The following is a 24,840-nucleotide window of genomic DNA, read 5'->3' on the forward strand; positions in this document are numbered from 1 at the left end:
ACTTTTATTAAATTTACTTAAACATTGAAGCGTGAAAATAGATTTGTTTTTTTTTAGGTTGTTTAATGAATTTATTTATAAATTTAAGAGGAGTAAATAGAACATGAAAATACAGAGTAAGAACAGTACTATAATCAGCAGTACCCTTACAAGATATCCATTAGGTTGGCCCTTATTTGGCACTTTTTCGATACTCCCAAGGTCTAAAATTGTTCTCCTCTACCTAAAAACCAAATGCTAGACATTTGAAAACATTGGATATCATTTAGAGCTTGCTGATTATAGTAATAATTTCCAATGAATATCCTATAAAAAATTGTTTTTGTTTTTCATTTACCCTTAAATGTTTAAATCTCTCAGTTTTAGTGGTCACTTTTCTAACCACCTTTTCTAGAGTCTTTAATACATTTCTGAGTTACATCTATTGGAAGTTTGCTCAATCCAAACCAGATGATATACGTCTGAAACAATAAATTAAGTGGAGAATAACTGCGTTTTCAGTTTTTCATTTTGTGATCCTGTTTCCTGTTAAAAGGACTTAAAATTTTCAGAGGAGTACATTTTTTAAAAAATGTTTTAAAATACTTTTGATCATCCTACTATGTCAAATTTGGTGTCAAACGATCAAGAAGAGTTGTAAAAAATTTCGTATTATTTTTATTTTATCCTGTAAGGATCAAAAGATGTCAAAATGTCCTTTTAAATGTTTATCCTTGAATATACTTTTAGATTTTCAATAATTTTTTTTTTAAAAATAGTGAGTTAAAGACCCAAATATTGGATACCACATGCAGATTGGTATACTTTAAGGTGGGCGTTGGGACAATATTTTTGTATGTTGAAAACAACAGACCATCAACAAAAATAAAACATTAAAATATTTGCCGCCGACCCACATAAGTGTATATATTCTCGGCCCTCATAGGATTCTAAGACGATTTATTATGTCCGTCCGTCTTTCTGTCTGTAGAAAATACGATAGGGCCCAAACGAAAGAAGCTGAAATTTTCCACAAAAATGTTGTAAAGGTTGTTTGGTATTGGAAATGGAAAATATCGGTCCATGATTTCACCTAGCCCCCATACAAATGTCCTCTTGGAATACTGTTTGATCAGTCATAAATATGCTGATACAATTTTGCACAAATTAGTTCTAAGTACTGTGAAATTATACTGTAAAGTATGAAAAAATCGGACAACAATTGTTCCCCACACCAGGTCCCCCTCAGAAAGTGACTTGAATATTGAATACTTGAAATGTCTTTTAATAAATATTGTGATGAAGTTAAGTTTTCATAATAAACTTGTTTATCTTTCTAACAACATTCAGATTAAATATTTTTATTTTTCTGTTATTTAATTACAGGTATAAAATAATGCTTACCATACTCTTTTAAAAATTTAATTGTTTTTTTCATTTTAACTCAAATTTACAATTTAAAAATAAAAATAAAAATCTTAGTCATCATATATTTTGTTTTTCTTTAATAGTAATTTATACCATAATATTTGTATTTATTTCTAAAATTCTTATGTTAAACTGAGTAAATTTGCAATGAAAACATTATAAGCATTTTGCATATAATATTTTAAATGCAGACATTTAATTGAGTTTTTAAAACGATTAGGAAGGTGGTTGGTTTCCCATTGGACCAACAACATTTAAGATTCATAAGTAAAAGTAAATAAATGATTCATGTCAGTTATGAATTGTTTAAACGTGACAAAGACTCACAACAGTAAATGATATTCAAATTGTTTTGCATGAAAATAATAAAGGTATTCAAGAGCAAAATTATTTCTTCATTGCTATTTAAACATTTTAAGTCCCATTTTCATGAATTTTGTTTATATCTTAAGTTATAGTGTCTGTTAAAAACATATTTGTATGAAAACTGTCAGTTTAACTAGAAATTCGGAAAATTTTCTTCAAAAATGTTTGCAAATAACTTATGATATTGAATAGCTTTATTGTATTTATTATATTGCTGCTGTTATGGTTTATATTCCTCTGACATTTTTATTGCAATCTGTCACATTTATTGTGACGTCTTTCGTTAGGTTTGCTGCAAACAATAAAATTCAAGTGTTGCAAGTTTATTGGACATTTTAAGGGTGTGTTGTGCGTTATGTGAAATATGTGTTTCTTGACTTATGATTGATTTATGAAATGCTATGTATTTTTGTCAAAAGAACAAATTGTAAATTATAAAATTTACTTGTGAAATGCTATAAGTTAATAAATAACATATAAATCTTTGAATATTACAGTGGTACTTAAACAGAAATAATATTTTGACACCAAATTATCAATTGTTCCAAACGTATTATTTCTGTGGTAACAACATTTTTACAAGTATATAATGTGTAATTATGTGACTGTTCTTTGTAATGCACATACAAGGCAATTGGTTACTATATACATCCCAGGTAGAGTGAAGTCAATTTTCAATTTAATGTCTTTAAGTGATCTACATTGTAGTCAATTTCAACTTTTGTTGTACTGCACTTGACAAAGTAGTTATTTTATCCACCAGAAAAAAATCCTGCTCTTTTATAAGTGCTGACTACTACTGTGGTCCTATATTTATTACCATTTATTTAACAATTACACTCAGTTTACACTATTGAATTTAACATAAACTAAGTTTAGACATTAATTGTTTTATTAAGAGTTACTAAAAATATAAACTCTTTTATACTTCTGTCCATCTGTCTGATGATCTTCTGTCATAATTAAGATAAAATCAAAACAAGTGTGGGGGCAGACGATTGTGAAAAGAGAAATGTTTAAACAAGTAATAAACAATATAATTGACCTTTCTCACTACGAGTGTGACAACAATTAACCAATTTACTTAATATTTCAATACAATATGACTAATACAACGAGTAAGGGAGCTATATTCGGCTGTGCCGAATCTTATATACCCTTCACCAAATTATACTTCAAAATACAAATTTTAAATATTTTTAGATAAACAAAATTTATTTTTTTTCCAAAGTTTTTTTTTTATTTTTTTTGGAAAAAATTTTTTTTTTAAATTTAAAAATTTTTTTTTGGTGAAATAAAAAAATTCCTGTTAAAAAATATTCCGATTTTTACCCATTGTAGGTCCAAGTTACTATGGTCTTATATATGTCGTTGCAAAGGTATTTGAAATATCTATCATTAGAAAGGATATCTATCATTAGAAAGGATATCTATCATTAGAAAGGATATCTATTAATGACTTAGTAATCCAGATATATGTAAGTCAAAAATAGGTCAAAAATCGAGGTTGTCCTGGTTTTTTCCTCATATCTCAGCCATTTGTAGACCGATGTTGCTGATTTTAAATAGGAAACTTCTCGTAAGCATGTCTGATAGAATTATTGAAGTTATTTGGGGTCTTCAGAAAATTGATTTCAACAGACAGACTGACGGACATGGCTTAATCGACTCCGCTATCTATAAGAATCCAGGATATATATACTTTATAGGGTCGGAAAATTGTATTGTGGAAATTACAAACGGAATGACAAACTCATATATACCCGAATAATCATATTAAGACATTTATATTAAACAAGTAAGAGTGTTATAATCGGCTGAGCCGAATCTTTTATACCCATCAACAATATAATACGGAAGTAGACCATATATGGAAGCTATGACCAATTATGGCCTGATCTTTATAAAATTGTATTAAAATTGTATTAATTGTTCATCGCATATGACGCCTTGTTGGCGTTGCGACAAGTTTTGCTTTACTTCTTTAATTTGATAAAATTGACACAAAAGTGAATGTGTTCCATTGGTTTTAACCTACGATAGATGGTATGTTCGGTTCAGAAGTGGTGATTTTGACACGGTGGACAAAGATCGCCCAGGCAAGCCAAAAAAGTTTGAACACCAAGTATTGCAGGCATTACTCCATGAAAATTCGGTGAAAAATGATTTTCTTGCGATGAAAAATTTAACCATTACGGTAACCCGAAGCTTAAGACATCGTACGCGAATCCCTGCTAAACAGCCGAATCGAAACCAAAGCCAAATATCCATGACGCTAAGGTAATTATCTGTATTTGGTGGGAGCAAAAGGGTCCTATCTATTATGAGCTACTGATTAGAACATCACAGAGAACCTGTACCGAACACAACTGATTAATTTGAAGTGATAATTGGCCGAAAAACACTCAGAATATTGGGCAAGACATGAAACCGTAATATTTTATCACACAGTGGGGCAGAATAAACATTTTTTTTACATAAATTTGGCATATCTAAGCGGCTGGTCCAATCGGGATAATATTTGACTTGGGCGTAGAGAAGGAGTAGTCGAGATCAAATTATTAAAATGGGACCAATGAATGCTCAAGGGGCGGCGCTGTAGGGGCTCAACGTAGTGTACTTTCGACATGTAAAATTTTTAAACACATGCCATTTTTTTGTTTCGCATTCCATTTCAAAGATTTTTTTTGGAAAGCGTTTGGCTAGATTTTGAAAAAACATATTTGCGTGTGCTATTTATCTCTTATAATTTCCGAGTTATAGCCATTTCAAAATTGAAATTAAAAATTTTTTTGTCGAGTTTAATTTGATAGTTAGATAGTTAGTTAAATTTCCAATAATATATAAAAGATTTCAGGGCAATACCAATTATAGATCCAAAAATAAACGGTTTTCAATTTAAAAATTTAAAAATTTAAAAATTCAAAAATAGATTTTTGCTAATTTTTGGGGCGAAAAGGTAACTTAATTCTTTTTTATTAAAAAAAAAAACATTCTTTAAGAACCTATAATAATTTTATGTTTTTTTGAAAGGTATTTTTACGGGGACGATTTTGGTATAAACAAGTAAGAAAGTATGGTCGGTCAAGCCCGACCATATAATACCCTACACTAACTAAAAGAGCAAAAAAAATTTTTCTTTTAAAATTTCAATAATTTATATTTTTGAGTGATTTTCGGAAGTGGGGTTATATGGGGGCTATGACCAATTATGGACCGATCATCATGAAATTAGGTCGTGTGATTTATGTCTATATTAAAGTTAACTATGTTGAATTTTGTGTGTTTACCAACATTTTTAAGCGATTTATGCACGTTAAAGTGATTTTCGGAAGCGGGTCTATATGGGAGCTATGACTAATTATGGACCGATCGTAACAAAATTTGGTGACATGAATTTTGTGTATATAAAACTTATTTGGAGAGAAATTTGTGTAGATACATAGATAAATTAAACATTTATGACCGATAATGTCCAATTTCGAGGGGACTTTGTATGGGGGCTAGGTGAAATAATGGATCGATTTCAGCCAGTTTCAATAGGCTTGGTCCTTGAGCCGAAAAAATAATATGTACCAAATTTGATCGAACTATCTTCAAAATTGGGACCTGTACTCTGCGCACAAGGTTTACATGGACAGCCAGCCAGCCGACCAGACGGACGGACGGACATCGCTTAATCGACTCAGAAAGTGATTCTAAGTCGATCGGTATATTTTAAGGTGGGTGTTAGACTAATATTTTTGGGCGTTACAAACATCTGCACAAACGCATAATACCCTCCCCACTATGGTGGTGTAGGGTATAAAAACATGTCCTATTTTTGGAATATGTTGACCTTACGCCTTTCGAAATTTTAAATATTTTTCATCAAAATTTCAACTTTGGTTCTCAAACGGAAAGCAGCTTTGGAAACCTTGGTGTGTTCCATATTTATCAGCAAAGTAAATTCCATTTGACAATTTTTTTTACTTTGTTATTTATAATGACAAATTTAAAAAAAAACATTGAAAATTTTGTAGAGTTTTGTTAATAAATAAAGATTTTATATTATATATTTATTGAGTTTCTAAAACTAAAATTTGTATCAAAATTTTAATATGATTGCAAATATTAGGAACAATTTGATCCACAATTATTCCGAACTATTTTTTTTTTTAGATAAGTTAAGCAGTTCTTTTCATATCCATATGTTGCCTCGGAATCCATATGTTGCCAGGAAGGAAATTTATATTGTACAAATATTTAAAAATAAAAGCTAAAAATTTTAAGAAAAAAAAAAAATCCACTATTTTAAGTCCGAGAATATATTTGTATGGGTAATAGATGAAATCATGGACCGATTTCTATCATTTTCTACAGAGCATCTTCTTTTATAATAAGAATAATGAGTGCAATGCAGTATCTGAAATATATTTAAATAAACTTGCAAAAAAGTTGTGGTAAATATCAACTTTATTTGGAGGTTGTCTCACATTTTGGTCCAAAACACTTGACAGATAGGAAAATTTTTATCGCCCTGTAGGCTCTATCGTGCCTTCAACAGACGGTCGACCATAGCTAGATCGAATTAGAATTTTATAAGGACCCAACATATATTTATGTGGGTCTACGATCAATATTTTGATGTGTAACAAATGGAATGATAAAATCAATATACTCCCCATAATTTTGATGGTGGATATAAAAGACATACAAAAGATGAGAACAAAATATATTTGAAATCAATACTTACAATTTTTTATTGGATTTTAGCGATTTTTATTTCAGGTAAAGTTTAATAACAAAATGTAGCACTGTTTTCTTTTTATACGAATCTATGTTGATTAAAATAATTTAATTTTTCAATGATTTATTCGTTTTAGTTTCATTCATCAATTTGTTATTGTTATTTATTGCTAAATTCGTTTAATAAATTTCATTTATTTTGTATATTCTTTTCCATTCATTCGAACTTTATGATCGCATTAAAGATTTATTTAGGGTTTTTTCTTCTCTTTTTATTATGAATATTTTGTGTGTTTCTGTTTGGTAGAATGAAATTAAATTTATTAATGATATAAACATTTGTTATAGTAGTTTTTTTTTGTATCAGGCGTAAATTATATTTATTGTTTAATGTATAATAATAATAATTATATTTTTATAAGTTGTTATGAGAAAATTAAATTTTAAACATTTATGATTATTGCCATATAAAAAAAAATTATGATTTTTTTTTTCAATATTTATTTAATTATATATTTATCACTTGTTATTATTATTATTTGTTTTAATGAATAATCAAAAACACTCAAACACATTTGAACGATGTATCGTTGAGTTGTATCGAATGCAAATAAGTCAGTTTTTGCTGGGCACTGAGTATTTTAATACGAAAAGTTATTTGCATAATTTTGTTGTGGGTGCTACAATAAATGTTAATATGTTTAATTGAAATTAGCTTTATTTCTCTTAATTTTATGGCATTTTTCTAGAAATATTATTAGTTCAAAATTTGAATTTCAAATAACTTTTCGTATTAAAATACCCTGTTGGCAGTTCGCTCTGAACGTGCTGCTTTTAAACTGATTAAGTTTCATTTATTTCTCTGTGCAACATTTTGTTTAAATATTTATTCTACAGATTTGCAATAATGACGAACGGTCGGTACTAAGTAATAGAAATATTAATTATTAGTTGTTAGGAATTGTTGTTTGAAAAAAAAACAACTAGAAAGAAAAAAAATTAAAACAAGAAGGAAACCTATATACATTAGAGTGACAATCAGTTGTATGGAAAAAAATTTTTGTTAAAATTTTGAAGAGTGCCGGGTGGAATATTGTGACACTAGGCCTAAATGTTAAGTGCTGAAAATTTGAGCCAAATCGGGCAACGATTTCTGGACGCGCATCGAGGTCAAAGTTCAGATATATGCAAAATTTTACTGTTAATATGGAATAAATAGGTGAAACTCGTTAACTTTCTGCATTGTTTTCTGGAAATATGTAGATTTATTTATATTAATGAATATTACATTAAAAAAAAAGTTTTGGAAATTAACCCTGTATCTCCTTTGGTTCAAAATGACCCAATACTGTATTATCGCCAAAATTAGAGAAAAATGCAAATTTTTCAGTTTTTGAAAAAATTTTGCTACTAAATAAATACTTTTGCAATTGAATGTAAAAGAATCGAAATATGTACGTAATTATCGTTGTAATGAGATATAAATGACAAAATTTGATTAAAAAATTTCAAAGTTATTACAAATTCGCCAGACCATTAACGTGTTTAATGCCACTTGAACAAAAAATTTAGGAAAAAAATTAAGATATTTCGAGAAAAATTAAAATAAAAGCTCATTTTTACTTAAAATATGTCCATATTTACTTGTATATGAGTTTTTGTCTTCGTAGGATACCGTTAACCTATTCGCAGGTAAGGCCAAAAAAAATAATTTTTTTTAACGGCTGTTTCAAAACTCCATTTTCAAATTTTTAAAAATTTTGTTAAACAAATTTCAGATTTTTTCGATCATCACATTGGGGTTTATTGAGATCAAAATAGGGAATAAAAATATGAAAAAATTATATCAATACCTCTTACAGTTTTTCCGTACCTGCGATTTAAATTTAGCGCTTTTCAAGAAAAACTAATTTTTTGTCAATATTTAGGCGAATGAGTCCAATTTCCATACTGTTATAAATTTTAAGTAAAACCTATTCATAATATTATAATCCTTGTAATTTTAAATATGTTCTGAAAGTTTTACTAAAATCGGAAAACGATAACCTTTGAATCGTGAAGGTCAAAGGTCAAATTTTTCAATATTTGGAATTTTTCATGGAGAGATAGCGAAATGTTATATATTTTTGGGCCGATTTTCATGAAACTTGAGGAAAATATATATTGGTGTCTAGCATTTACAACAACAGTGCAAAAATGGATTTTAACCTTTAAGAGGACTTGGGGTCAAAATGGTTGTGTTTTTCGTGATTTTAAAAGTTGAGGGTAATTTGAACCCCAAGTGCTGCTAAGGGTTAATTTCCATTTTTGTGCTGTTATTTTAAATTCTGGACTTTATGTTATATTTTCCTTAAGTTGCATTAAAATCGGCCCAAAAATATATAACATTTCGCTATCTTTTCATTAGAAATTCCAAATATTGAAAAATTTGACCTTTGACCTTCACGATTTAAAGGTTATCGTTTTCCGATTTTAGTAAAACTTTCAGAACATATTTAAAATTACAAGGACTATAATATTATGAATAGGTTTTACTTAAAATTTATAACAGTATGGAAATTGGACTCATTCGCCTAAATATGGACAAAAAATTAGTTTTTCTTGAAAAGCGCTAAATTTAAATCGCAGGTACGGAAAAACTGTAAGAGGTATTGATATAATTTTTTCATATTTTTATTCCCTATTTTGATCTCAATAAACCCCAATGTGATGATCGAAAAAATCTGAAATTTGTTTAACAAAATTTTTAAAAATTTGAAAATGGAGTTTTGAAACAGCCGTTAAAAAAAAAATATTTTTTTTGGCCTTACCTGCGAATAGGTTAACGGTATCCTACGAAGACAAAAACTCATATACAAGTAAATATGGACATATTTTAAGTAAAAATGAGCTTTTATTTTAATTTTTCTCGAAATATCTTAATTTTTTTCCTAAATTTTTTGTTCAAGTGGCATTAAACACGTTAATGGTCTGGCGAATTTGTAATAACTTTAAAATTTTTTAATCAAATTTTGTTATTTATATCTCATTACAACGATAATTACGTACATATTTCGATTCTTTTGCATTCAATTGCAAAAGTATTTATTTAGTAGCAAAATTTTTTCAAAAACTGAAAAATTTGCATTTTTCTCTAATTTTGGCGATAATACAGTTTTTGGGTCATTTTGAACCAAAGGAGATACAGGGTTAATTTCCAAAATTTTTTTTTTAATGTAATATTCATTAATATAAATAAATTTACATATTTCTAGAAAACAATGCAGAAAGTTAACGAGTTTCACCTATTTATTACATATTAACAGTAAAATTTTGCATATATCTGAACTTTGACCTCGATGCGCGTCCAGAAATCGTTGCCCGATTTGGCTTAAATTTTCAGCACTTAACATTTAGGCCTAGTGTCACAATATTCCACCCGGCACTCTTTGAAATCTAAAAAAAAAAAATCGGCTGTCACTCTAATATACATATGTACGAATATATATAGCTGGAACAAATCTTATTTACGTTGCATAGTGGTGTCGATCAACAAAAATAAAAGTGGTTATAAATCTGAATCATCTAAACGAAACATAGGCTTTAATAAAATTTAATTTTTAACCATCTTCTTAAGTTACAAGGTGAGCTACAGGGTATACAATTTGACCACCTTTGGTTAGGAAAAGTTTGTAACTTGTACAAATATGCACAGATTTAATGAGTTGACTTTATTTTGTTTTTCGCAAATACCTTCGTTCGAGTGAATGTTTAGAAGAGTATAATGAGGTGAACATGATCACTCTAGTGATATTAATCATAAACACATAAAAAACAAGTAAGAGTGCTATATTTGGCTGTGCCGAATCTTATATACCCTTCACCAAATTATACTTCAAAATTTTAAATATTTTTAGATAAACAAAATTTAATTTTTTTTTCAGTTGTTTTTTTAATTTTTTGGAAAATTTTTTTTTTCGATTATTTTAAATTTTTTATTTTTTTTTTTTAAATTAAAATTTTTTTTCCGATTTTGACCCATTGTAGGTCCATCTTACTATGGTCTTATATACGTCGTTGCAAATGTCTTTAAAATATCTATCATTACACAGTACAACATTTTTCAGTTCATTGCTTTGGGACTCAATTCTGACAATTGCACGTGAAAGTAGCCACACAAATAACAACTTCTGCATCATTAGTTTTGTCAAGTTGGCTGCCGTAATAATTTAATGACCATACGAATTTTTTTTCCTCAATGTGGATTTTTATCACTTTTTCTATATTTTAGCACGGTTATATCTCGTATACCGTACGGAATATCTCTTTTGTGGCTGAAGGAAAGTTGTAGATATTGAATAGTAGAAAAAAAGTACGGAACATACCTACCCGAAAAAGATGCATCCAGTGCCTTAAAATCGCAAAAATGCCCATTTTTTAAAAAAATTTTACTAATTTTTCACCTTTTTTGCTCAATAACTGGATTACAAATCCAATTATGGACCGATCACCATGAAATTAGGTCGCGTGATTTGTGTCTATAAGAAAGTTATTTATCATGATACCATGTATACCATAATTTTTAACAGATTTATGCACTTTAAAGTGATTTCCGGAAGCGGGTCTTATATGTTAGCTATGAATAATTATGGACCGATCATAATAAAATTTTTTTACATGAATTTTGTATATACAAAACTTATTTGGAGCGAAATTTGTGTAGACACATATATAAATTAAAAATTTATGACCGATAAAGTCCAATTTCGGGAAGACATTTCTATGGAGGCTAGGTGAAATAATGAACCGATTTCAGCCAATTTCAACAGGCTTCTTCCTTGGGTCGAACAAATTATATGTACCATATTTTTTTATGATCGGTCCATAATTAGTCATAGCTCCCATATAAGACGCTTCCGAAAATCACTTTAAAGTGCATAAATCTGTTAAATATTATGGTATACATACAAAATTCATGATAAATAACTTTCATATAGAAACAAATCACACGACCTAATTTCATGGTGATCGGTCCATAATTGGATTTGTAATCCAGTTATAATTGGATTTGTAATCCAGTTATTGAGCAAAAAAGGTGAAAAATTGGTAAAAAAATTTAAAAAATGGGCATTTTTGCGATTTTTAAGGCACTGGATGCACTTTTTTCGGGTAGGTATGTTCCGTACTTTTTTTCTACTATTCAATATCTACAACTTTCCTTCAGCCACAAAAGAGATATTCCGTACGGTATACGAGATATAACCGTGCTAAAATATAGAAAAAGTGATAAAAATCCACCTTGAGGAAAAAAATTCGTATGGCCATTAAATTTTTACGGCAGCCAACTTGACAAATCTAATGATGCAGAAGATCTTATTTTTGGGGCTACTTTCACGTGCAATTGTCAGAATTGAGTCCCAAAATCATGTGTTGTACTGTGTTAGATATCCATATTGTCTATATTAACGTCTTAGTAATCCAGATATAGGTCAAAAATAGGTCAAAAATCGAGGTTGTCTTGGTTTTTTCCACATATCTCAGCCATTTGTAGACCGATTTTGCTGATTTTAAATAGCAAAATTCTCGAAAGCATGTCTGACAGAATTATTGAAGATTTGGATCCTGAAGATATCTGGGGTCTTCAGAAAATTGATTTCAATAGACAGACAGACAGACGGACATGGCTTAATCGACGCCGCTATCTATAAGGATCCAGAATATATATACTTTATAGGGCCAGAAATGAAAAATGTAGATATTACAAACGGAATGACAAACTTATATATACCCTTCTCACGAAGGTGAAGCGTACAATTATATAGTAACCTGGTACTAATGAATTGTTCGAGTTTGTTCTCTTTGGTTACCTTTAAAAATGTATAATATAATGGTAACAGCAATTAAGCCAGCTATTTCAAGTATTTTTAGTAAAATTATCGATGAAATTTATATTTAGGAAATTATATATATATCACTGATCGATAAATTTTTCTCGATCAACAATCGATAAATTTTCTTTTTACTAAAATTCTTAATTACTGTTCGATCAATTTTTCTCTTTAGTTAATTTTTCGATCACTGATCGTTAAAATTTCTATTTCGTAAAGTTTTCGATCGCTGATCGTTACAATTACTCTTTACTAAAATACTCGATAACTGATCGTTCAAAAATGAATAATATAATGGTAACCGCAAGTAAGCCAGCTATTTCAAGTATTTTTAGTAAAATTATCGATGAATTTTATGTTTAGGAAATTATTCGATCACTGATCGATAAATTGTTCTCGATCAACGATCGGTACATTTTCTTTTTACTAATATTCTTAATCACTGATCGATCAATTTATCTCTTTAGTAAATTTTTTATCACTGATCATTAAAATTGCTATTTAGTAAAGCTTTCGATCGCTTATCGTTACAATTACTCTTTACTAAAATACTCGATTAATGATCGTTAAAATTTTGTTTAGTAAAATTGTCAATCACTGATAAAACTCCTTTTTATTACAATTTGCACTGATCGTTCAAATTTCTCTTTATCAAAATTTTAGATCAGCGATTCTGAGTCGATCGGTATAGTTTAAGGTGAGTGTTAGACTAATATTTTCCGGCGTTAAAAACATCATCACAAACGCATCCTCCCTACTAAAGTGGTGTAGGGTATACAAATTTAACTAATTTTTTTAATTATCTAATATTTTTTGCATAAATTTGTTCTAGGGTTAGTCATGTTTTAATATGTTTGCAATATAGAGAATATTCTCATTTCAGCAATAGCTAACTCTTATGATTCATTTCACGCCAGATTTAAAGTGCATTGGATCTTCTCCCGAAATTTCAAGCCGGTTTTAGAAATCAAATTTTACTTTATCTCTCCTTTAATGGAAGTCTATCTAAGTAAAATCTCAGTTTATGAAAATTTTTACTACAATATTGTTAATATTTAGCCACATGAAATCTTTTTTTGTCCCAAAATCACTTTTTAGTTAAACAATATTATTTTTTTTTTAATCTGTTAAATAAACAAACAAATAAATCTAAATATTTGTTTTTATGCAAAACACTTATTTTCACACATACAAAGCACGAGTTTTACGTTGCGGCAACGACAGTGACGACGACTACGAAAAAAAAGCTTCAACAAACGTGAAACATTCTACGGCGCTAATCACAGAGACGGAGCAGACATATATAAACGTACCGCGCACACAAGTCACAAAACGTCAACTAAATTCAGCAAACAGTTTTCATTTTCTGTTTTGTTTCATTGAATTCCGGGCTGGCTGCGATGGCGTTCATTTATTGGCTTTTAGTTTGTTTTTGTGCAGTAATATTTTGTTGTATTTGATTTTTTATTTTTGCTACAAAAAAAAGGCCAAGAACCTGTAGATATTTGAGAGTAATTTGTTGGATACTAGTATCGAGAGAACGTTTAGAAGGTGTAGAATGTGGTGAATTTGATCAAGCTAGTGATATTAATCATAAATATATAAACAACAATTATATAGCACAACATGGTATTAATGAATTGTTCGAATAGTACTTTTTTGTGGTACTTTTTAAATCTACATCGTAGGTCAACATTGTATTATTTTAATTTTTTATAGAAAAATTATCAGTGAATCTTTAGTAAAATTCTTGATCATTTATCGAATAATTTGTCCCTTAAGTAAAATTCTTGATCACTGATCCATAAAATTATCACTTTAGCAAAATTCTGGTTCACAGATCGATACATTTTTCTCTTTACGAAAATTTCCGATCACTGATCAATGATGTTTCATACCCTACACCATGAGTTTCACCTTTTATATTGTCTGCATTTTTCATTTGCGACCCCACACGATCATAATAGATAGCTGAGTCGATATAGCCATGTTCGTCTGTATGTTGAAATCAACTTTCTGTAACCCCCAAATAAGTTATATACATACATAATACATAACTCAATATATCCGCTAATGACCCCGTTCGGTCAAGAAAATCGGCCAACAAATGGCTGAGATATAAGGAAAAAACCAGGACAACCTTGATTTTTGGCCTATTTTTATACCCTACACCACCATAGTGGGGAGGGTATTATGCGTTTGTGCAGATGTTTGTAACTCCCAAGATGTGTCTAACACCCAACTTAAAGTATAACGATCGACTTAGAATCACTTTCTGAATCGATTAAACGATGTCCGTCCGCCCATCTGGCTGGCACAGCTGGCTGGCTGTCCATGTAAACCTTGTGCGCAGAGTACAGGTCGCAATTTTGAAGATATTTCGATCAAATTTGGTACATGTTATTTTTTTGACCCAAGGACCAAGCCTATTGAAACTGGCTGAAATCGGTCCATTATTTCACCTAGCCCCCATACAAATGTCCTTCCGAAATTGGACTTTATCGGTCATAAATGTTTAATTTATAAATGTATCTCCACAAATTGCGCTTTAAATAAGTTTTATATATGGGGGATTTCATGTCAAGTGAACCAACTTTTGAAATCGATGTCTTCCGATCGGGATGAAATTTGCACCAAGGTTAGCTCTATTGGATAGTAACTCAGACACAATTTTTCAACAACATCGGTCGAGAACTCTCTGAGTTATAGGGGGTAAAATTTTGACAATTTGGTCAAACAGGGGTTTTTTCTTATCCATGTAACTTATTACCTATTGTTCTTAGCAAAATGTGTTCCAAATAGTATAGATAGCTATTTCTTCGATCTTTCGAAAAAAAATATTTAAAAAAAAAAATAAAAAATTTTTAATATTTTTTTTCCGAAATCAAAAACTTTTTTGACTTTTTTTTAAAATACGCTATTTTTTTTTATTTTTTTTTTTTTCTTAAAATAAAGTTTAGATATTTTCCTTGAACACCTACTTGGTCGCTTAGTGGGATGCGAGTGGGATATCTATCAAAATAAATATTTTGTAACTCAAAACATAAAATTTTTGACTTTTTTTGCAAAATCAAAAACTTTGTTGACTTTTTTTTTTCAAAATGGACCCTTTTTTAATCTTTTTTTTTAGGTCAAACAAAAGCTTAGATATTATCCTCGAAGACCCTTTTGGTCGCTTAGTGGGATGCGAGTGGGATATCTATCAAAATAAATATTTTTTAACTCAAGACTTACAATTTTTGACTTTTTTTTTTGCAAATACGATTTTTTTTCCAAATGGGCCCTTTTCTTAAAATTTTTTTTGTAGTCAAAAGAAAGCTTAGGTCCATTCCTTTAAGATATTTTTAGTCCCTTAGTGGGATGCGAGTAGGATATCTATCAAAATAAATATTTTGTAACGCAAGACATACAATTTTTTAATTTTTTTTTCCAAAATCAAAATTTTTTTCCAATATGGGCCCTTTTTTAATTTTTTTTTTTGCTCAAAAGAAAGCCTAGGTCCATTCCTTTAAGATATTTTTAGTCCCTTAGTGGGATGCGAGTGGGATATCTATCAAAATAAATGTTTTAACACAAAAATTGTATGTCTTGAGTTACAAAACATTTATTTTGATATATATCCCACTCGCATCCCACTAAGCGATCAAAACCATCTTAAAGGAATAGGCCTAAGCTTTCTTTATAGCAAAAAAAAAAATTACAAAAAGGGCCCATTTTAAAAAAAAGTCAAAAAAGTTTTTGATTTCGCCAAAAAATCAAAAATTGTATATCTTGAGTTACAAAATATTTATTTTGATAGATATCCCACTCGTATCCCACTAAGGGACCTAAAATATCTTAAAGGAATGGACCTAAGCTTTCTTTTGACTACAAAAAAAATTTTAAGAAAAGGGCCCATTTGGAAAAAAAATCGTATTTGCAAAAAAAAAAGTCAAAAATTGTAAGTCTTGAGTTAAAAAATATTTATTTTGATAGATATCCCACTCGCATCCCACTAAGCGACCAAAAGGGTCTTCAAGGATAATATCTAAGCTTTTGTTTGACCTAAAAAAAAAGATTAAAAAAGGGTCCATTTTGAAAACAAAAAGTCAACAAAGTTTTTGATTTTGCAAAAAAAGTCAAAAATTTTATGTTTTGAGTTACAAAATATTTATTTTGATAGATATCCCACTCGCATCCCACTAAGCGACCAAGTAGGTGTTCAAGGAAAATATCTAAACTTTATTTTAAGAAAAAAAAAAAAATAAAAAAAAATAGCGTATTTTAAAAAAAAGTCAAAAAAGTTTTTGATTTCGGAAAAAAAATATTAAAAATTTTTTATTTTTTTTTTTAAATATTTTTTTTCGAAAGATCGAAGAAATAGCTATCTATACTATTTGGAACACATTTTGCTAAGAACAATAGGTAATAAGTTACATGGATAAGAAAAAACCCCTGTTTGACCAAATTGTCAAAATTTTACCCCCTATAACTCAGAGAGTTCTCGACCGATGTTGTTGAAAAATTGTGTCTGAGTTACTATCCAATAGAGCTAACCTTGGTGCAAATTTCATCCCGATCGGAAGACATCGATTTCAAAAGTTGGTTCACTTGACATGAAATCCCCCATATACAAAATTCATGTCACCAAATTTTGTTACGATCGGTCCATAATTAGTCATAGCTCCCATATAGACCCGCTTCCGAAAATCACTAACGTGCATAAATCGCTTAAAAATTTTGATATACTCACAAAATTCAACATAGTAAACTTTAATATAGACACAAATCACACGACCTAGTTTCATGGTGATCGGTCCATAATTGGTCATAGCCCCCATACAAGGCCCACTTCCGAAAATCACTCAAAAATATAAATTATTGAAATTTTAAAAGAAAAATGTTTTTGCTCTTTTACTTAGTGTAGGGTATTATATGGACGGGCTTGACCATACCTTCTTACTTGTTTTAATCTACATTTGGAATTAAATGATATTTAAAAGTCCTTTGCAACGATCTATATAAGGCCAAAGTAAGTTGGAATACATGGGTTAAAATAGGGAAAAATATTTTTTAACCCAATTTTTTTTTTTACAAAAAAAATCTTTTGTCATAAAGTTTGTTTAATGTTAACATTTTTAAAAAAAAAATTCCAAAAATTATTTTGAAAAAGTTTTACATTTATAAAAAAAAAAATTAAAAAACTTTAAAAATTTTTTTTTTAAATTTTGTTACCTAAAAATATTAAAAATTTTTATTTTAAAATATAATTTGTTTAAGGGTGTACTGATCATTAAATTTCGGCTTTAGTTAAATTATCAATCACTAATAGTTAAATGTTTCGATAATGGATTTTATTTTTAGTAAATTTTTCGATCACTGATAGTTTAATATTCTCTTTTGAAAAATTCTACCTCACTGATCGTTTAATTTTCTCTTTAGTAAGATTTTTGATCATATATTGTAAAATTTTGTCTTTATGCAAATTTTCGATCATTTATCGTTCGTAAATTGATCGTAATTTTTTTTTTAAATAAAATTTGTTATCACTGATCGTTAAATTTTTTCTATAGCAAATTTTATATTTTCCATCTAATTGTTTTATTTTCTTTTTAGTAAGATTTTCGATAACTGATCGATGAGTTTTCTTCTTTAAAAAAATGTTCGATAATTAATCATAACATTTTTTTATTTATGCAAATTTTCGATCATTTATCGTTTAATTTTCTCTTTAGTAAAATTTTCGATAACTAATACATAGTTCAAGTTTCTCTTTAGTATAATAGAATTTTCAATCAAAAAACTATATTTTTCCAATAACGGGTTAGTACCGTATGAAACTATTTCCCGGCTCCCCGATACCAACCTTAACAATTGTTCATGTATTGAGCAGTATCGCACATTATTTAATTTTCAAAGAGAATATGAGAATTTCTGGGTTTTTTGTTTATAGATAAAACAAAAACTGATTAATTTTCTCTCTCTGAAACTGACCACCAAGCATGATTTCTGTTCGGCTGTTGGATTTTGTATTTGTGTTTTGTTTGCAGTGCACGCGTTATTTTGGCTTTAACAAAAAAATAAAGTTTTATTTACTTAAGTTTTGTTGTTATTGTTTTCATTTGTTTGCATGGAGTTGTTATTGCTGTTATTATTGTTTAATTTATTGCCTATCAGTTTGTTCATTGAAAATTGTTTAATGGTTGATAAAACCACGTTTTGTTATAGAATAACTAGTGTCGATTTTTTGGAGGCACTAAATGCGTCAACACTTTTTGTTTTACAATTTCAAGTAGACACTAATCACACAGAGATTCTTACACACATGTACACGGTTTTATACATATTTTATAACCAACCGACCACACACTCTTGAGATTTTTTTTTTTAGTTTAAATTAGTCTGCTATTTTTTATAGTTTGTTCTTTTTTTATTATTAATTTTGTTGATTTAATGCTATGAGGTGTTGCTAACACCTAAATATTTAAAACACGCATATTTTTCCCTCCCGTGGTTTCATTTCATTGCGTGCAAAATTTCCTTGTTATGCCACATTTTCTTTTATTTTATTTTTTTTTTTAATATTCACATGATTTTCTTTTTTAAATCATATTGACAGACAGAATATTTTGTGTTATAATGTTATTTTATAATTTTTCTTGTTGTTTCGTATATTTCGTGTGTTTTCTGACGTTGTTTATTGTCTGTCTACATTTTTAATTCAAAAGAAACTCAATAAAAAAAATTCATAAAATATTTTGAGAAATTTGTATTTGTTTTTTCTGATGTTTCCCTTATTTTTCTAAATTTATATATTTTTGACATTTTAATATATTGAGTTGTAGGGTAGTAAAGGTAAATATGAGTTGGCTGTGTTGTCTGCCACATGCTTAGATTTTTTTCGATGTATTTTATCTTTAGTAAAACTTTCTTCATCAATTTTCCTTTCCAATAATATCTTCGATCCAGCATCGATCAATATTGCTTATTAATAAAATTTTCGATTCCGTCTCGATCAGTATTGCTCTGTAGCCAAATTTTCGATCCCAGAAGGACAAATTTTGCTCAATGAATTTTTGGCTTAAGTAAAACTTTCGATAAAATTTACTCCAAAGTAGAATTTTCAATCCCGGATCGATACATTTTTCTATTTAGTCAAATAGCCGATTCCGGGTAATTAAATTTCCTCTTTAGGAAAAATTTCGAGCACAGATCAATTGTCTCTCTTAATATAGAAACATTTTCACATGATTTGAATAAAAGGAAAATTTTTATTTAGGAATATATTCGATCAATAATATATAAATTTTCTCTTTAAGAAAATTTTCGATCCTGCATTTCTTTAGGAAAATATTCGATTTGGATCGATAAATTTTTTTCTTTACTAAGATTTTCAATCTCGTAGCGATTAACACTTTAGTAAAATGTTCGATCCTGGATCGATGAAAAAATTTCGAACCCGGATCGATAAATTTTCGCTTTTTTAAGATTTTTCGATTCCTCATTGATGAATTTTACTATTTAGTAAAACATTCATCATCAATTTTCCTCTTTAGTAACATCTTCAATCCAGCATGGATCAATATAGCTTTTGAATAAAATGTTCGATTCCGTCTCGATCAATATCGCTCTGTAGTCGATCCACTGATCGATCAATTTTCTCTTTACTAAGATTTTCTATTCCGGATCAATGAATTTTATTTTTTAGTAAAACTTTCTTCATCAATTTAACTCTTTCGGATCAACTGATTTTGCTATTTAGTAAAATTTTCTATCCAGCATCGATCAATTTTGCTCTTTAGTAAGATTTTCGATTCCGTCTCGATCAATTTAGCTTTTTAGCCAATTTTTCGATGCCCCATGCACAGTGGTATAGAAAAAACAAGTAAGAAAGTATGATCGGTCAAGCCCGACCATATAATACCCTACACTAAGTAAAAGAGCAAAAACATTTTTCTTTTAAAATTTCAATAATTTATATTTTTGAGTGATTTTCGGAAGTGGGCCTTATATGGGGGCTATGACCAATTATGGACCGATCACCATGAAATTAGGTCGTGTGATTTATGTCTAAATTAAAGTTAACTATGTTGAATTTTGTGTGTATACCAACATTTTTACATTCATACAAAACTTATTTGGAGCGGAATTTGTGGAGATACATTTATAAATTAAACATTTATGACCGATAAAGACCAATTTCGGGAGGACATTTATATGGGGGCTAGGTGAAATAATGGACCAATTTCAGCCAGTTTCAATAGACTTGGTCCTCGAGCCGTAAAAATAATATATATCAAATTTCATCGAAATATTTTCAAAATAGCGACCTGTACTCTGCGCACAAGGTTTACATGGACAGCCAGCCAGCCAAAGAGGAAGTGCTGTCGAGTACAAGTTTTGCACTTGGACCTCATGGTCCACCAGGGTCACGACCAAGGGTCTTCAAAGTAGGATTCCGCGGGTATGTTACATTTTTAAAACGATCATATTTCTTCGTTTGTGTTCCGATTTCAAAAATATTACACATATAGAATCTTCTCATCGAGGACTACAAAAAGCCTCCTCGTAGCTATCAATCATCTCTAATAGCTTAGGAGATATTTGTATTTGAAAATTAAATTTTCAACATTTTTTCCCATCCTACTCGAGTATTTTTATAACAGCGGATCCAAATATTTCCCTATTTTCTCCAATTTTCCTTTATTGGAGTAGCAACACATGTATGTGTTAAATAAAAAAAATAATTGCTTAAAAAAAATTTAAAAAATTTTAAAAAGGCGATTTTTCGCTAATTTTTGGGAAAAACGTACTTTTTTCTTTTTAAATTATCGCAAAAAATTTTTAAGAGGATGTATAAGGAATTTATACTTTTTAAAAAGCTAACTTTTTATCAAATATTTTTAATGAAAAAAAAATTAAAAATTGTTGATACCGAGGGGACCAGGTCCGGTCAAAAAACGGCGACTTTTTATGTAAAATTAAATTTTAGGGCACAAATTCTCAAATCGCATATACGATATCAAAATATTGTAACCGATTTTAGATTGCCCAATATGTTTTTAATTTATTTTGTAAAGGGTTTCGAGAACCCCGACCCTGGTATGGATTTTATAGCCAAAAAACTAAAAACTAAAAGTTCTCATATTTGGGATTTTTAAAATTTTTTTTGGGAATTGCGGGATTGCTGATAATAAATTTGAAAACATGTTTTTATTTTTTCCATTTTAAATAGAAAATTCGAAATTTCACTAAAAACTATTCATAAATAAAAATTTAATTTCAATTTGAATCTATGCAAAAATTCAATAAAAAACATTTTTTGTCATATTTTTTAAAAATGTATTCCATGAATTTTTTAATTGTTATAAGATATACATATACATTTTTGAAAAGTAGACAAAATCCTCTATCCATTGATATATAATATGTCTTAATAACTCGCAGAGAATTCTTGATCCCGGATCGAAGAATTTTTCACTTAAATAAAACAGTCTATTCCGGATCCAAAAATTTTTCGCTTTATTAAATTTTCGATCCCGGATCACTTTAGTAAAACAGTCGATACCAGATCGATTAATTTTTCACTTTAGTAAAATTTTCTCTTAAAAACAATTTTCGATCACTGATCGATTAATTTTTTTTCTATAGGAAACTTTTTGATTCCTGATCGATCAATTCTCTCTTTAGGAAAATTTCCATAAATTTTACTCTTTAGTAAAATTATTGTTCACGGATTGATCAATCTTTATTCTTCAGTAAAATTTACGATGCCGGATCGATAAATTTTTCTCTTTAGTAAAATTTTCTATCCCAGATTGATGTATTTTTCACATTAGGAAAATTGTCGATCCCGAATTGATTAATTGCACCTCTTACTTAATATTTTAAATTTCTAATCCATGAATTTTGCCTTTGTAAACCTGGATCGATGAATGTCTTTAGCATTTTAGTAAAGTTTTCGTTCAAAATTTCTACATACAATTTATTGTAGAGTAGGGCATTATTACTTCGTTTTATATGCAATACATATGCTTTCGTTTGTTTCTATTTAATATAATGTATTTAACATTTTTGTTTACTTATTAATTTCATTTTACAAATATCTACATGTTTTATTCAAATATTTTCTTTTGATATACAAATTTGACAAATTAGAATAATTTATTAAACGAAAACACAAAATTGTAAATCTAAATAAAATACAAAACGTTATGTTTATACAACATAAAAATAAATTTAATACAACTTAAAAATCGATTTAATTTTATCGATTTTTTATTAGTATTTTTTTTTTAAACCCCAACCCAAACTAATTAGATTTATTAAAATGAAACATTAATAATAAAAAGAAACCTATATACACACATGCAGTAATTTTCGGTTTCCAGTGGCAAACACTTTATTACCATGGTCATGGTGATACAAAAATATTTGTTTGATTGCTCCCCAGGGTGTAAACGGGAAGTTTAGAATTGAAACGAAATTGAGTTGTAAATAAACCAAAATTGTTTTGCCGCTTGTTAGAAACGGAGGAAATGCCTTGAGGGGAAAGGGAATTTATTTACAAACATTTTCATATCGACAAGTTTTTCTATGAAAAATATGCACATAAAAGGGTGTTTTTTTTAAGCATGTTAAAACTTGAAAAGGTAAATTTTAATCACAAGATGTTTTTTATGCGAAATATGGGCAATTCCACTAGAATCGCTACCATGACTGAAAACACAAAAACCCTTGAAACTTTTTTTCAAGATGATTTGAATAGAAGAAAATAATAAAATGTTACTATGCGAAAGTATTTCGAGCATATTACAACATTTTAAAGACAAAAATATTAGTTTAAACTGATTATATTTAATTTTTTAATGTTACAGGCGAAAACTAGGCTCCCAATTAGCTTGTAGTATGAAGTGAATTTGACTCTGATTGTTTTTTTGCTATTGTCAAATTGTTTATTGAAACCGAATGTATGTTTTCTATTCACTTTTTTAGGTTTTGTATACATATATGTATTTACAGAATATACATACATATATTGTTTTATAATAATAGAAAAATCTGTCGCTTACGATATTAAATTTTATTTATTATAAAATCATCCAAAGATTGTTTTTATTTAAATATGACGGATTGTAAAGGAAAAATATTTCGTTTAGTGTAAGAAATTAAAAGAAAACTTAACGCCTCTCACGATTCGAATATTTTCTCATATTTCTACATGTACCTCAAAATGAGTTCCGTTTTATGTCACGTACGATATACCCTTATTTCGCTCAATATTTTGGACAACAATATTTCGAAAGAACTTTTTATTATTTTAAAATATAGTACCCTCTTAATGGAACATAAAGACCAAATTATTTTTCAGATACTCTAATTTTTGCAAAATCTATTCACTTTATAGGCGTACAAATGTCACGTACGATGATATGGAATTGTCAATATGTCATTAACATTGGTCACCGCAACTGTTCTTGCAGAAGCCCATTCTGGGCCACTTTGTCGAACCACAATGTTGCTAGATTATCAGCATAAACCAGTGACTTCTCGTGGCATGTCAGGAAATAATCGAGATGTAACCTTAGAGGCCAATTGAAGGTCCATTTCTCGAAATCAAGTTATCGACAAATTTTGATTCCAATAAGTCAATTTCAATAGTCGTCTATAAGTTGCGCGAATCGACGACTGATTTTCAAAGTAAATTTGGATAATTTGGTAGTGTTGTTCAAGAGGCAATATATTCATCATCTGATCATAAATGTCAAAAAGTGAGCGCAGTATGACAGTTAGACCTTTCGTAAATTATTTTGTCCTTAAAAAAACACCCTTTAAAATAGAATAGAATAGTTTACTTTGCATATAGATAACATTCAACAAAACTGTAAATAACTTTGTTTGCTATTAAAATGCATTTTTGAATATACGTAAATAAAAAAACCCTGAGTTGTTCAAAAAAAGTGTTTGTGCTATAATTTTATTCAAAGTAGTTGTCAATCATAAACTTTAATGGTAAATTTTATTTGTCAAATTAATGCTAATTTGTATAATCACAGTCAAGGTCAAAAGTTTTCGTACACTCAATAACTAAATTGTTTTCTAATAAAAAGTGTTAAGTTGCCAAAACTGTTTTAAATAATTTAATGTTAATAAATCTAAATTTTGATATATAAGCTTTTTTGCTAGCCCTTAGTTTTTTTGTTTTGAAATTCAGTTAAACAACTTATGTGCATCATTGTTAACCATTTTTATTTTCTCATAGACAAACTGTCATAGACACAGCCATTATGAGAAACTGATTTGCATTTAAATGTTTTCTAAATTGTAGTGGAATGAATCAATGTTTTGTATTTATTTAGCCTTCGAAGATGTGTTTTGCATTTAAATAAATATAATTTTTTTTTTTTGCAAAATGCATTAAACTGTAGTGCTGTGTAAACAAATTTGTATTCAAAACTGGTGTTTACAATTATTTAGTATAAGTGTGGCAAAA

At 28.8% G+C, this 24,840-nt stretch overlaps 1 protein-coding gene across 3 annotated transcripts in view; it reads right to left on the reverse strand.

Moving 5' to 3' along the window:
- Nucleotides 1-24,840, reverse strand: part of Calx (sodium/calcium exchanger 3) — a 348,920-nt gene that overhangs the window by 226,636 nt on the left and 97,444 nt on the right. For 2 of the 3 annotated variants that reach the window (XM_065515314.1, XM_065515311.1), the window contains exons 1-2: nucleotides 13,561-13,698; nucleotides 6,509-6,797 (exon numbers count right to left, since the gene is read on the reverse strand). The exons of the other annotated variant lie outside the window; for it this stretch is intronic. The gene's annotated coding sequence lies outside the window, so the exon portion shown is untranslated. Of the gene's footprint in view, nucleotides 1-6,508; nucleotides 6,798-13,560; nucleotides 13,699-24,840 lie in introns of those variants that run through there. 3 annotated transcript variants of the gene reach the window in all.

Source organism: Calliphora vicina, chromosome 1 (assembly GCF_958450345.1).
Source record: "Calliphora vicina chromosome 1, idCalVici1.1, whole genome shotgun sequence".
In the NCBI taxonomy this organism is placed as follows: Eukaryota; Metazoa; Arthropoda; class Insecta; order Diptera; family Calliphoridae; genus Calliphora; species Calliphora vicina.